Source organism: Asterias amurensis, chromosome 5 (genome assembly GCF_032118995.1).
Source record: "Asterias amurensis chromosome 5, ASM3211899v1".
In the NCBI taxonomy this organism is placed as follows: Eukaryota; Metazoa; Echinodermata; class Asteroidea; order Forcipulatida; family Asteriidae; genus Asterias; species Asterias amurensis.
The window spans coordinates 26,832,151-26,844,937 of NC_092652.1; the positions used below are offsets into that span (position 1 = coordinate 26,832,151).

At 37.4% G+C, this 12,787-nt stretch overlaps 1 protein-coding gene across 10 annotated transcripts in view; it reads right to left on the minus strand.

Annotated features, from left to right (window-relative positions):
• Positions 1 to 12,787, minus strand: part of LOC139937009 (talin-1-like) — a 94,436-nt gene that overhangs the window by 78,410 nt on the left and 3,239 nt on the right. The window lies entirely within an intron of this gene.

Sequence of the window (12,787 nt, forward strand, 5' to 3'; positions counted from 1 at the left end):
TAGTGTAGCATACAACATGTACCGGTTTAACGAATAAGGATAGTGTTGCAGATGAGTTACAGTCAACTCTCTGTTACATGTATATCACTGGGACTGGCCAAATTACCTGTTTATAACATGCATACAAGAGGACAGTAAAAAAAAAAGAAACACAACGTAGAAGGGGATCTGAAAAAATATCCCAGCCACCAATGACACAACCGTCATAACGCCTTCCTCGGTCACCCCAAATATATCCACCCACCACACACCCAATGATTACAGTAACCAAAGTGACAGATATATATTAAAGCCATTGGACCCTTTCGGTATACAGTGTTGTCCAAGGCCCCCACTTTGTGTACCACAACTTCTATATCAAATAAATAACAAACCTGTGAAATTTTAGGCTCAATCGGTCATCGGAGTCGGGAGAAAACAACGGAAAAACCCACCCTTGTTTCCGCGCGTTTCGCCGTGTCATGACATGTGTTTAAAATAAATCCGTAATTCTCGTTAACGAGAATTTATATTGTTTTGCTGTTTTCTCAAAAAGTAAAGCATTTCATGGAATAATATTTCAAGAGAAGTCTTTCACCATTGCCTTCTGTAAACCCTTGAAGTTATTTGTAAATCTGTGAACTTTTAATTTTTTTTCTGAACCGAAAGGGTCCAATGGCTTTAAACTGACATGGGCCCCACCCATACACCTTACAAACATTTATTTTTGCAAACCACTGGTATCAAGTAACCAGTCTTAAAATGTCACTGGACAGCGCCATAATTTATTAACCATTTGGGACTTCAGAATGTACTCTTTATAAGCAGAACTCTTTGGTCTTTATAACAAGGGTTGACTGTATTTAACACACTGCCTATTTCTTTACGTTACATCAACCACTGGCCTGAAACTTCTAGAAGTAACGGAGACAATTTCCTCCATGCCCCTGGTCATTGCCCTGGTGCCCCTTTAAATGTTGAAAACCGACTTGCACTTACCAGAAAGAAGTATCAGGCCTTCAAAGTGTATATGAATTAACACACACAGAGACTTAAGTTTCATGTCTCATCGTTAACCAAAAGAGGAAGATCAGTTCGAGAGGGAAAGACTTTTACCAAAACAATAATGACATGTAGTTTAAGAGACAGATTTGAAAGTAACAATTTCTATATAGAATTTAATGAAACTAAACAGGAAAATTAAATCAATAAGAAACAAGATAATACATGCCAAAGCTGGGAAAGAAGAGCTCTAACATCTACTTTCTCATAAAAGGTTGCATAGAACGGTGAAAGACATAGCCAAGATATTCCAGGAATGACTGTTGCCCTTGTGTCATCATTCCCAAACGTCCATCCCTGAATAATTCATCAAGAATCTCATCGCTAATAATTTACATCTGGAATAAATATTATACTTCTGGATGCTTTCCTTCTAAGACCATGTTTTGCCATGATGTCCAAGAACGCATATTTGAGTCAACAGTCAGCAACATGGGAAAGGGAATGAGTGATGTTTTAGTAATTTTCTTTGAAAACATTATGATTTCTTTAGACAGTGATCTTTCACACATCCCTTCAAAAACTTTTATTTTATTCCTTCTGCGTCAGATAATTTAGATCGGATTTTAGGAAGAATTTATGGCTTATCAAACGTTCCATTTTGTCAAGTCACTTCCAGGAATCTAGGCAGCACTTCTACACCGTTCTGGATGACTATTTGCTATAGTTTAATACATTCCAAATAATCCTGTACATGTCCTGTGTAACATCTACGTTGCAATATATCAAGTATACCTTATTGAAAACCAAGCAATTTAATTTAGAAAATACATCCACCGCCTATTAAAAAAAATATCCTAATTAAGTAACTCAATTGAGAGCGTCTACAAAGTAAATGAAGTGGAATAAGTTTATTACTGCTCTGGAGCGTTCAGCACACAGTGCGTGCAAGTAACAACTTCATTTGCATTTTGGAAATGCCAGCCGACTCCAACTCTCTCCATTTAATATGATTGCTGCAGATTCTATTGAAGCATTAAGCTCCTTCAGGAAAGGTGTCTCTTTCCATTAACATTTCCAAATGAGGAGCTATTATTGTTTTAAGAGGGTGGCCAAGATGCGGTTGTATGGTTAAGTGCAGTTACGTCGTCTCTAAGTTACTGCGTGAGAGCAGAACAGAACGGTGCTTGAGATGTAATGGTTACTAGGGAAGGATTTGTCTTACTCAGTTTGCCGATGGCTTCGTTTGGGACTATTTTTTGTCACTATTCATTTCACTTCCGGCAAGGAACAGCCCAATTCTTCCAATATATCTTACGTCTACATGTCATGTCCATGAGCAACTGAAAGTCGTCATAATTTATAAGACACTCAGTACTAAGAAGTAAATTCTAGGAAATGACTTTCCGTTCTTGTATCGAGCAAGAACATTCCCATTGGATGTTTCACTAGCTTCAACCAGTGAAAAAGGCTTCAACTCACAACAGCTGTCAATGATAAGATTTAAGTTTGAAATTTGTAAATGGCGATTTCCAATTACTATTACTAAGTGTCAATTGCTAAGTATATTACAATGTAATAAACTAAGATTTATGCCAATGATTGTAACAAATTTACCATCAAATTTGATGAATCGCTTGAGGACTGTAAGTTTGTGTCAATTGGAGTCCATTTATATCACTGTCAAGTATGAACCGTCTTCCAGGCCAACCAAAATCTATCCTCAATTATAAATCCATCACACAATCCCAAAATATTTGTTTAACTTGTCAGTTGTTATGAATCAAGGCTTCATTTCAAAATACGTACAGGCCCTAGATGTACTAACTGTGATTGACACCTAAAATCCCCTGGTTAATAAAACCTATTTCAAAATAGTAAATAAATCAACCTTTTTTTACGAGATGGTCCATCATTTATATTCTTCTAAGGAGGTTGTTCATGTATTTTTCTTTTGTTAACATGTCCTTAAAATGCTCCAGAGCATTATAACAGAATATAAGATGTAAAAACAGACCATGTGGTCTGGACCCCATGCCATGACAGCCTCTACCAGACATCAGAAATTGTCCACCCGATCCCTGGCTCCACACAGCTCATAACAACTCATTACAAGGAGAGTAGTGCAGCACTGTTGCCATTAATGAAAGAATCAAATTGAAAATGTTGCAAGATGATTTTGTATTGACTGGCAAAGACTGTCAGCCACTGGCTTACTGAAGAAGCCACAGTCAAAGCCATAAACTTGGCTCAATGAAGCGCACACCACCTGGCAGCATGCCATTTTTTCTTGCCTTTCCTTTTCTTATTGAGCTTTGCCACCCTATCAGATATGTGCATCTTACATTACAACTTGACTGCCTGAACTTCATCCTGAACTTCATATTGCGATACCAAACGTTGCGATAACATTGTTAAACTACAAGGCTGTTCAAGTGTTATCAAGGATCAATGCAAGTATGACGATGTCAGGTAGTGACCTCCTGATGACTTTGATACAAAAGTGACAGATGTGAGGAATGAGGTGCGCTACAACTACGGCTACAACTATGGCTACAACTACGGCTACAACTACGGCTACAGCTGTGATTGGCTACTTGATCAGCCAATCATGACAGCTGTTACATATCCAGTAGACACAGCTTAAAAGTAATGCTAAATAGTCTGAGTTGTCACTTCTTGGGTTTTCCACTGACTTTGTTTGATTGGCTGAATGTGTGCTGATTAGGCAACTAGCCGACCAATCCCAATGCATCATCATAACAATGAACAGACAACCCAGAATCTTGCAGTGGTGCTGAAACAGTGATCAGTAAATGTGTCACTGGACACTAACTGTCCACTCCAGTGATTCAATATCACAAGTCAGTCACAGATCTTTACACATTTCCACAATTGCCTCAAACTTTGAAAACCACTGCTTCTTTTCAGGTCCAATACTACTCAAAATAGGAGTTGTCAACCACTGGTTCTTTTCAGAGCTAACACTACTCATACTACTCAAAAGCGATTTACACATCTGTCAGGTGCTACTGCTGCAAACCTCATCTGATTGTACTCCCGTCATGCAAAGTTGCAAATCCTGCCAACTGAAAAGGTCTATGTCTAGGCATGGAATGCCATTTCTGAATGGCATGGCTACTTGACCTGAGAAGAGGACACTTCAGTGTCAAGTAAACCGTTATTAATAAGGATGAGATTGGACAAATATAAACATTCCTGAACAATGAACCAAAGTACATCCCAGTAAAACCCAACTTTACTAGACCAGTGGGTACTTTCAAAAGCTTGAAAGCACAAGGCCTTCCTTTATTCTTGACCCAATACATCTCAGATGTTAAGTTTCAAGAAGTTAACATACTATCTCTATCTGCCTTGAGTGACTGCTTTACTTCTTATGAGAACATTTGATGGTTCAAGGAGGTTTTGAGAAAAACATGAAATCAGAAAAAAATCCTAAGAAATCATACCCGAGACCAATTAGAGAAATAGAGCTTATGGCCTTTGAGACATATAACACTTACAAGATTTATAACTACAAAAAAAGCTGTACATGCTATGGTTGGCAAGAACGAACAATGACCATCACATAAGGGTTGCGTAACATGCACAACTACATTATGGCTGGTTGGTATTGGGATTTGTAGTAAAAAAAAGTACATTGTAACTCCATTGTCAACAATGGAAAGAATGTCATTTGTTTTTACCCTTACGACGATGTGTATTTAAAAGCACTGTATACTTGGTACTTTCCAAAGTTCGGTGGAAAACTCAACAGGCAAATAACTTGTGTGAAATTTGAATCCATGACATTTGCTTTGCTAGAGCAGATGTCTTACCGCTAGACCACCGAGTTAGCTCGGTGGCTAGAGGGAGTTCGCATCCTAGTTTTCAAAAACTATGTCTACTGAAACAATGCAAAGGCAAGGAGGACAATGTCAAAAAAATAATGTTAATTATTATTATCAGTCAGTATAGACTTCCAACACACTTTCTAGCAAACTTTTTCCCTTATGTTTTTCCCTTTTTTTTCCCTGAAACTTTCATAATTTTTTAAGTCATAGTATTCAACTGACTTCTTCCTCTCTAATCATTCCAGCAAAGAATCTATTAATTGTTAATCAAATTTCACATCATATCTCTCATAAGGAGAGTTATTTCGCCAAGAAACGGTGTTACACAACGTCACTTAAACTGTCAAGAGATATTATGTGGATGACTTCATCAGTACCTAAGAAACGTTTCTTGATTGGTTTTGACGGCCGTAAGTGTCAAATGTAGCAGCTCTTAGTATTACCACTAGCGACTTTAATTAGTAGGCTGTAAAGATCTGCAGTATAAGCTCCCAAGGGAAGTCCGTTTGATTCACACCGAGCATCAAACGTGCGTCAATTTTATGATGTGCGAATCATGCATGCAATATGTAGAATTAGTAGGTGCAATGGAGAGGATTTCTTAATGTCTGCAGATTATTTTTGATTATCGGACAGGGTTATTATATTTATAAGATGTATTATAAGGTCTAGCTCTGGAATTTTGTAACTGTCTCTGAACGGTTCAAGGCAAAGAGACAGTTTTCAGTGTTGTTTCCAATTTGTATTTTTTTATACCTACGTGGCTGCAACAATCGTATCTCTTGACCTCTTGACCTAGGATGGACCATGTTCCCAATTGCAAAAGTTAATTGCCTGACTTGCTAACCTTAACAGGCTCTTTCTCAAAGGCTAAAAAGACTTTGCTGGGTTTGAAACGTCAGACCATTATTTATTATTTGCATTTATACCAACATGAGTCCTTTTGGTTGGTAAGTAGTTTGTAACAGCTAATTCTATTTACTCGAGTTCCCAATTGAATATTTAAAATGTTGGGAAATAAAAAAGTAGACAAATATGAAAAAATTTTAACACTTGGTCTGCTCCGCTTTAACTCTTCAGTCTACAACTATCCTGGCGGATTGAGGGATACTATTACTGCAACTAATACTGACTGTGAACACTGAGAGTGTGTAAAAACCCACGAATGTGTCACTAGTAATAGAGAAAATCCTTGGATCAGATTGCTGGTTATAAAATATGTTGGCCAATTAATTAATGTAATAAAATCATGCTTCCTTACTGAAGCGGCGTCTTTACAAACTATTTGTCTGTGAAAATTGAACGGTTTGAACTGTTCCTAAGTGATTAAAATATTTAATACAATGTATTTTGCAATGCAGTTTATTTTTTACAATATGTACAGTGTAATGTATACTGTACTGACAACTTTAGCTATTTAGACATGTACAATATTTGTTCAAAAATTTTAAAAATTTGTTAATTGCCCTAAGTCGATCCTAGCAGAGTCTCTCATTTAGCCTTCACGAAAGGATCTGCTAGGGTTTAAACATCAGGCCTTGTTGACTATTTTTTGCATTTATACCACAGGTCCTATTGGAGGGTAAGCAGTTTGCAAAAGCTAATTCTATTTCTTCATTTTTCTAATTGCCACTTTCAAAACACTGACAAAACAAGAGTATCATATTTATTATTATTCCGATATTTACACTGGGATCATACTACACATTGTGTACAACACTCCACACTGAAGGTCACATAGGGGTCAACTGCGGCCAGAAATTCCTCATAATCACGTTACAGGATTATAATTTATGAATAAAAAAACAAACAGGGACTGGTAGGGAATTACTAGGAGTGGAGACTGTTGGATAGTTTTCTAGCCTACTGGCATCCTACCAAGCAGCGATGAATCATGGTCCCTGGTGAGAAGTGCACGCGTGGTGTAGGGACACACGTACATTGTATACTGTACATAGGGTGTATTGTGAGACCTTTCTTCGTTGCTTGCCTTTGCCTCCCCGTTCTTGGCAAGTCTAAAAAGCTGATTTTGTAAAAATATTCCTAAAGAAAATGCCTCGGGAGGAAGCCCCTAAAGTTAACTTCCTGGAAGGTTTTTTTCTTGTGGAATTTTACAGACTCTAATGTTTACATGAAACGTTTCTTAACCCTTTGCATGCTACCATTCATTACACACACTATTCCCTGCCCGCTGGAATCTTTTTGCACAATCATTAAAATTACACACATCTGTACTCGAAAGCATTTTTCTGTGTGAAGGAATTATTTTATTGCAAAATGGAAAATAACATAAATGTAGAGTATAATACGGACAACCAGTTAGTTCAAACAGAATTGAATTCGAGTACATAATTTATTAAGTACACACTTCCAAAGCACAGCGAAAAATGACCCAAACACCATGGACAGTTCTACCCTGTTTCCCTTCTTGCATAGGAAAGCTGCCATCGCTATTGTCAGATATGTGTCCGTTATCTGGCCCAATGTCAATAGACATAACCCCACTGAAGTATTCTCATCTCTATCGTCTCCCAAAACATCCTTAGACTCTTATTTTCCAAAGCTAGAATCTGCGAAAATCTTCCAGAATGCTGCCTGCGGCGTCCATTGTTACTCCATTTTGTTTTACGGTGAAAACAGTCACCGAAAAACTCAGAAAATACAAGATTTTTTCATGAAAAACTGTCGCGTATTCGTTCGTAACATGTCCTCTGTGTATCAAAGTGTATAAAAAAGTACCCGGATGGATGTCAGGGGTCAAAAGAAAGCTTGATTGTGTGCAAACAAATAGCACGTTGTGTTGGGCGCAAATATGCGCCCACAGCAGTGAGGGAATAAACGTTGCGGGCGCAAATTTGCGCCCGTAGCACGCAAAGGGTTAATCGTCTCTTTCATGGTTTCTTTAGTACTCAAGGCTTCACTGCTCAAACCTTGTTCACATTCATTAGATCCATAACCATAAGTAGGCCTACACAATGATTACTGGTAACTATTTGATAAAATTATAATTTCCAAATGAAAACTACACGTAATTCAGTCAAAATCTTCACTGGGAAGACCTATAGTTTTATGAATGATTCATAAAACTATTTCCATTTACATGCCTTTATTGTTCCATTGGTAAAGTTGTAATCAAAGTTGAAATAAAATGATTGTTTAAATGATTATGAATAGTGTTGAGAATTCAGATGTTAGAAATGTTTCATGGTTTATAAGGAACCACTCTTAGTGCATCTCTCATTTGTTTCACGTCGTTTTTAAATCATGTGAGAATTTCAGACAGTACTACAATGTACAATGTGTACCCCATGCTTGTTTTAACTGTCAGCTATTTTGACTCAAAGTTACAATACTGGTTACTGCAACACTGTTGCGTACCTCATTGGTGTGTATAAACCACAATTACTATTCTATTTATAAACGAACATTGATCATAACAAAGAGCCACTTTAGCTGTTCATAAACCCACTGATATGTTGAAACCTTACCAAAAGCCTCAACTGTAAATAAAACCTCCCTTGAAATCCAGGGTCTACTTAAGTACACAAAAGATTGTGCATGGTTGCTGTGACCAATTTGTAGTTCAGGGCCCCCAAACGTAGCTTATACTACAGCACAACAAACTATGCTTACCAGAATAAGGTTACCAGTCAAACTACCAACGTGTACAGTTTGTGACAGTATCCTACTCATTTATGCTGAGCAGAAAATTGTTAAGGAATAATTTTCTGGTTTGGCAGCTCTAGGAAATTGGGCCACAGTCTTTCATTGGATTATATAGAGATAGGATACATCTCACTTCATCCAGCTGCCTAATAGACCGTATTGAATAAACCCTTTTTTGCTATGAAAGTCGCCATCTTGTAGGTCAAACCGTATGCACTTCCAAACGCATACATCAATGAAGCACGCAGCACGCAGCATTCCCAGTTAGATTTCTATGGCACATGCATGCACACACCCACGCGCACACACGCACAGACCCCATCTTGTAGGGCAGATATTTGAACGGTGACGTCATATTCAATATGGTCTATACTAGTAGTATTACCTCCCAGTTATCAGCACGCTTAATCAGAACTTAACATACATGTAGCATTCAATGTTTTGTTTCCAGGTGTCTAGCATGGACTTGTTAAAATTCATGTGTATTTGTCATGCCTGGAATAACAGCTAGGCCAAGGAGGCCATAGTCTCTGTTGCCCCTGGTCTTGGCCTTGGTGTCCCTTCAAAGTTTCCCATAGACTTGAAGATTTTTCATATTGAAGTGGCCTTTGTAAAATGAAAACAGTCTTGCCTTCTCAAAGATGAAAATCCAGGCCTGATTTGTAGAAAGCCAGGTTCATACTTCATGTGAGTGAACCAGACTGTGAAGCAAATCATGACGTCAAAATGGAAATTGGCATCGTTTAATTACTGTATATTTTGCTGACGTCAGATTCGCTCAGTATCCGATTGGTGTGGCATCAATGAGCGTTCACCATGAAGGTGCAGCCATTCTGGAATCTCTAGGAACAACTGGAGCATTTCATTTTTACTGAAATACAAACTGGTCAGCATTACAATGATGTTTTACCCAGATGTGTTGCTGTGTTTGAGATCATCACTATAACAACCTTTAGTTGACAAAGTTGGAGAACGCCGCAATGGTGTGCACACCGACTTTCGTCTGAGATGTTCAAAATCAAATTTTCACTTATCATTAAAACCAAAGAAGTCATTTTTACCGACATCATTCAACATTAACTGGCCAATATTGCTCTATAAATAAGCTCCATGTTTGCTAAACATTTAACAGCTTTGTACTTTGTGTGTCATGGTTGAGTGGTTAAAAAGACCAGACTCAAGCTCTGATGTTTCTGATCAGCAGGGTATGGGTTTGAGTTCTGATCATGGCACTGACCAGCAAGATGCTTTAACATTTATATTGATTTGACCTTCGATTGGTCCAGTGTACTATGATTGGTAGTGCACCTAAAAGAACCCAGAATACTTGCATGTAACATGGAAGAGTACGGGAAGCACTCTAGTTTACACTACAGGCAAGTTGACTACAGGTTTCCTCAGGCTTGCGAGCTACAGTGATTTAAGTTTACTTATACTTTTTCACAGTTGAAGACAGTCTGAGCACACGGACCTAAACGGCGAGCAGCACAAACCAGCTCAAAGAGCTACCACTATTCACAAAAAGATTTTTACATGGTGTCACCACATCCACACACCTTACTAAAAAACAGTTACTTCTCCAGTTATATTCAAATGCGCTGGTCTATACAGCAAAACAACCATACCTGAACATAATAAAAATACCAGCTTGCATACCAGCAACCCATTATGATGGATGAAAAAACGCTGCATTGTCCCCACCTAAAGCCAGCTTAGTAGCTCACTGTTTACTGACAAAGCAAACCATGAACTGTTCACAATCACTGCCATTCAACAATCCACTAAGGTTGTCTAATCACTTGACATGAAGAATCTAGACCATGTAATGGGCTAAGTGTTATAGAAAGGGAAACTGGAACGACTTTGGCTGTAGTATAAACTCCAGGGTCCACAGTGATGTCAAAGGTCAATGCAACACTTGGTTGTGTTTCTAGCAAGGGGATCCATCATTGAATTCAGTGATCAATCATTATTCAGGAACTGGATCTCAAATACAAAATGTTGGTAGAGTCCCCACAGATGCTGAATAGCTTTTCTTTTATGCAGTGACTTGTTGTCACTTGAAGATTGAGTTTGATATCGGACACTGAACATTCAAATATATTGCCAAGAACCTGACAATTGCCAAGTTCATACTAAGAGATCTTTCTGCTCCAAGCACATTTCCTTGATTTGAACTAATGAAGTATATTTCCTAAATTTTGTTTTCATAAAAGTGCATTGCGATGAAATGTTCAAAGACAGATCCGAGTGTTTCACTTATTTATGCTTCCAAACACCAGTGATGTTTACATGTATCATACATGTACCTTGAAAGTTCTTAATTAAACTGTGTACCTTAGAATAAGTCACGTACACACACGTACACGCTTGGCTATTTTATGATATTGATCTACAATACACAATAACCTTTAAGTAAGGTCAAAACTACACAGCAAAGATTGTATCTCCAACCCTAAACTAAGTATCCCCAAAGGCAAAATTTGACTGCACTATAGCAGTACTGATACCTTGCAGTTTGTATGCAAAGAGAGGGTAGTTTCTGTTACTCTATTACATTAGTTACATGCACATGATTCTAAAAGACAGAGAATGGAATCACATACATGTGTAACCAATAAACAGGATGTGTGGTATTCAGTTTTGTAAGGTGAGGTAATGCTCATTAAATATTAAAAACATTGATTCACAGAACTGGTGACCTTAATTTAAGGTCACACCTACATGTATCCACAAAACATAACCTAAAGACATTGTGCACAATACTGGTGAGAGTGTTTTGTACTGGAACAAATCAACCTAGAACATTTTGTGTGTCAAACCAATGTTATTCAACATGGCAGTACAGATTATTTAAGTTTCAATCTACCATTTAGGTGATTAGATGTGGTTTCAAAACAACTTCTCTTTCAATAAACATGACATGTTATTTTCAAATATGAAACATTATGAACAAACTATACCTGATGAAACACCAATGTAGTCTATTTAGTTACTAGTCCAATCAAGCTTGTTTAGAACTTGTGTCCAACTACAACAAAATTTGTCCAGGAAAAAAACAACAATATCATACCCTAAAAACAACGACACCTACTGAGAGAATCACAATCTGTAACATGTACCATGCACAGATACCATTTTAGTCCAGTACATATAAGGGCACCGAATCTTCAGCTCAAAGAAGTAGCCTGTAACTCTACAATAGACTTGCCAAGAGTTTCTCTAAGACTAAATATTTATGTTGGTGTACAAAAATAACATCTGCATGGCACGTGTAATACAGTTCTAAACTGTTTGCACAAACAATTTCAAGCTTGCTTTTTTGTGAAGTTCCCAAAAGAGGTAGGGATTATAGAACCGATGATGGGCTGTAAAATGCAACTCCTAATCTTTTAAATGGTACATTCCAAGATCACCATAAGTCTGATGGTCCAGAGAGGCCACAAGCTAGGGACAATCTCAACTTTCACTACCCTTGCTTTGGAATGCCAGGTATTTGGGACTGGAAATTTGCCTCATGATGAGTGTGGAGTAGAATGGATACTCCGTATTGCTTGTTCCCTGTTTATATTGTACACTATGATTAATACTGCGAAGGACTGGTGACTAGTCTAAATATTTTACTGTCTGTATCCATTGACCCTTCAACCACAAACATGTGATGTACATTTATAAGAGTGCGTGCCAGTCTAGGTTTTATAGTCTGACGAAAACTCATCTTTTGAAGCATTCTTGGAATTTTTTTCTTTCGTGGAATTATTAATTTAAAAAACATTTCAACAGTTTTGACCAGAGGCCAAATTTAATTCAAATTACAATTAAAAAATAAAGTAATATTTCGTCTGCATTTAAATAATATTTTTTTATGAGATAACTTATTGTAATTATTACACTGGGGATGAAGTACAATATGATCTATTTTTGCCCAACAACGATGCAACGATGCATCTTCAAAACTGTTTACTCAGTGACAATCAGTCTAAGCCAAGTCTACTGGCAACCTCGTGTAGGATTCACACCTACAACCAAAGACATTTAAGAGCAAATGTCTTAACCACATACTACAAAGCTTGTTGGAATCTTTTAAGTAACAAAGGGTATCACAAAAAAAACTTATTAAAGATTGCTATAGACCTTACGACCATTGATGTCTGATTGGTATGGCACCTGGATCCATTCAACAACTTGACAATATACAAAATAGTGCTAGGACATTTACATTCAATGGAGCAATAAAATAATACAAATAATGTTAATAATTAAATTTGTATAAAGCGCACAAATCC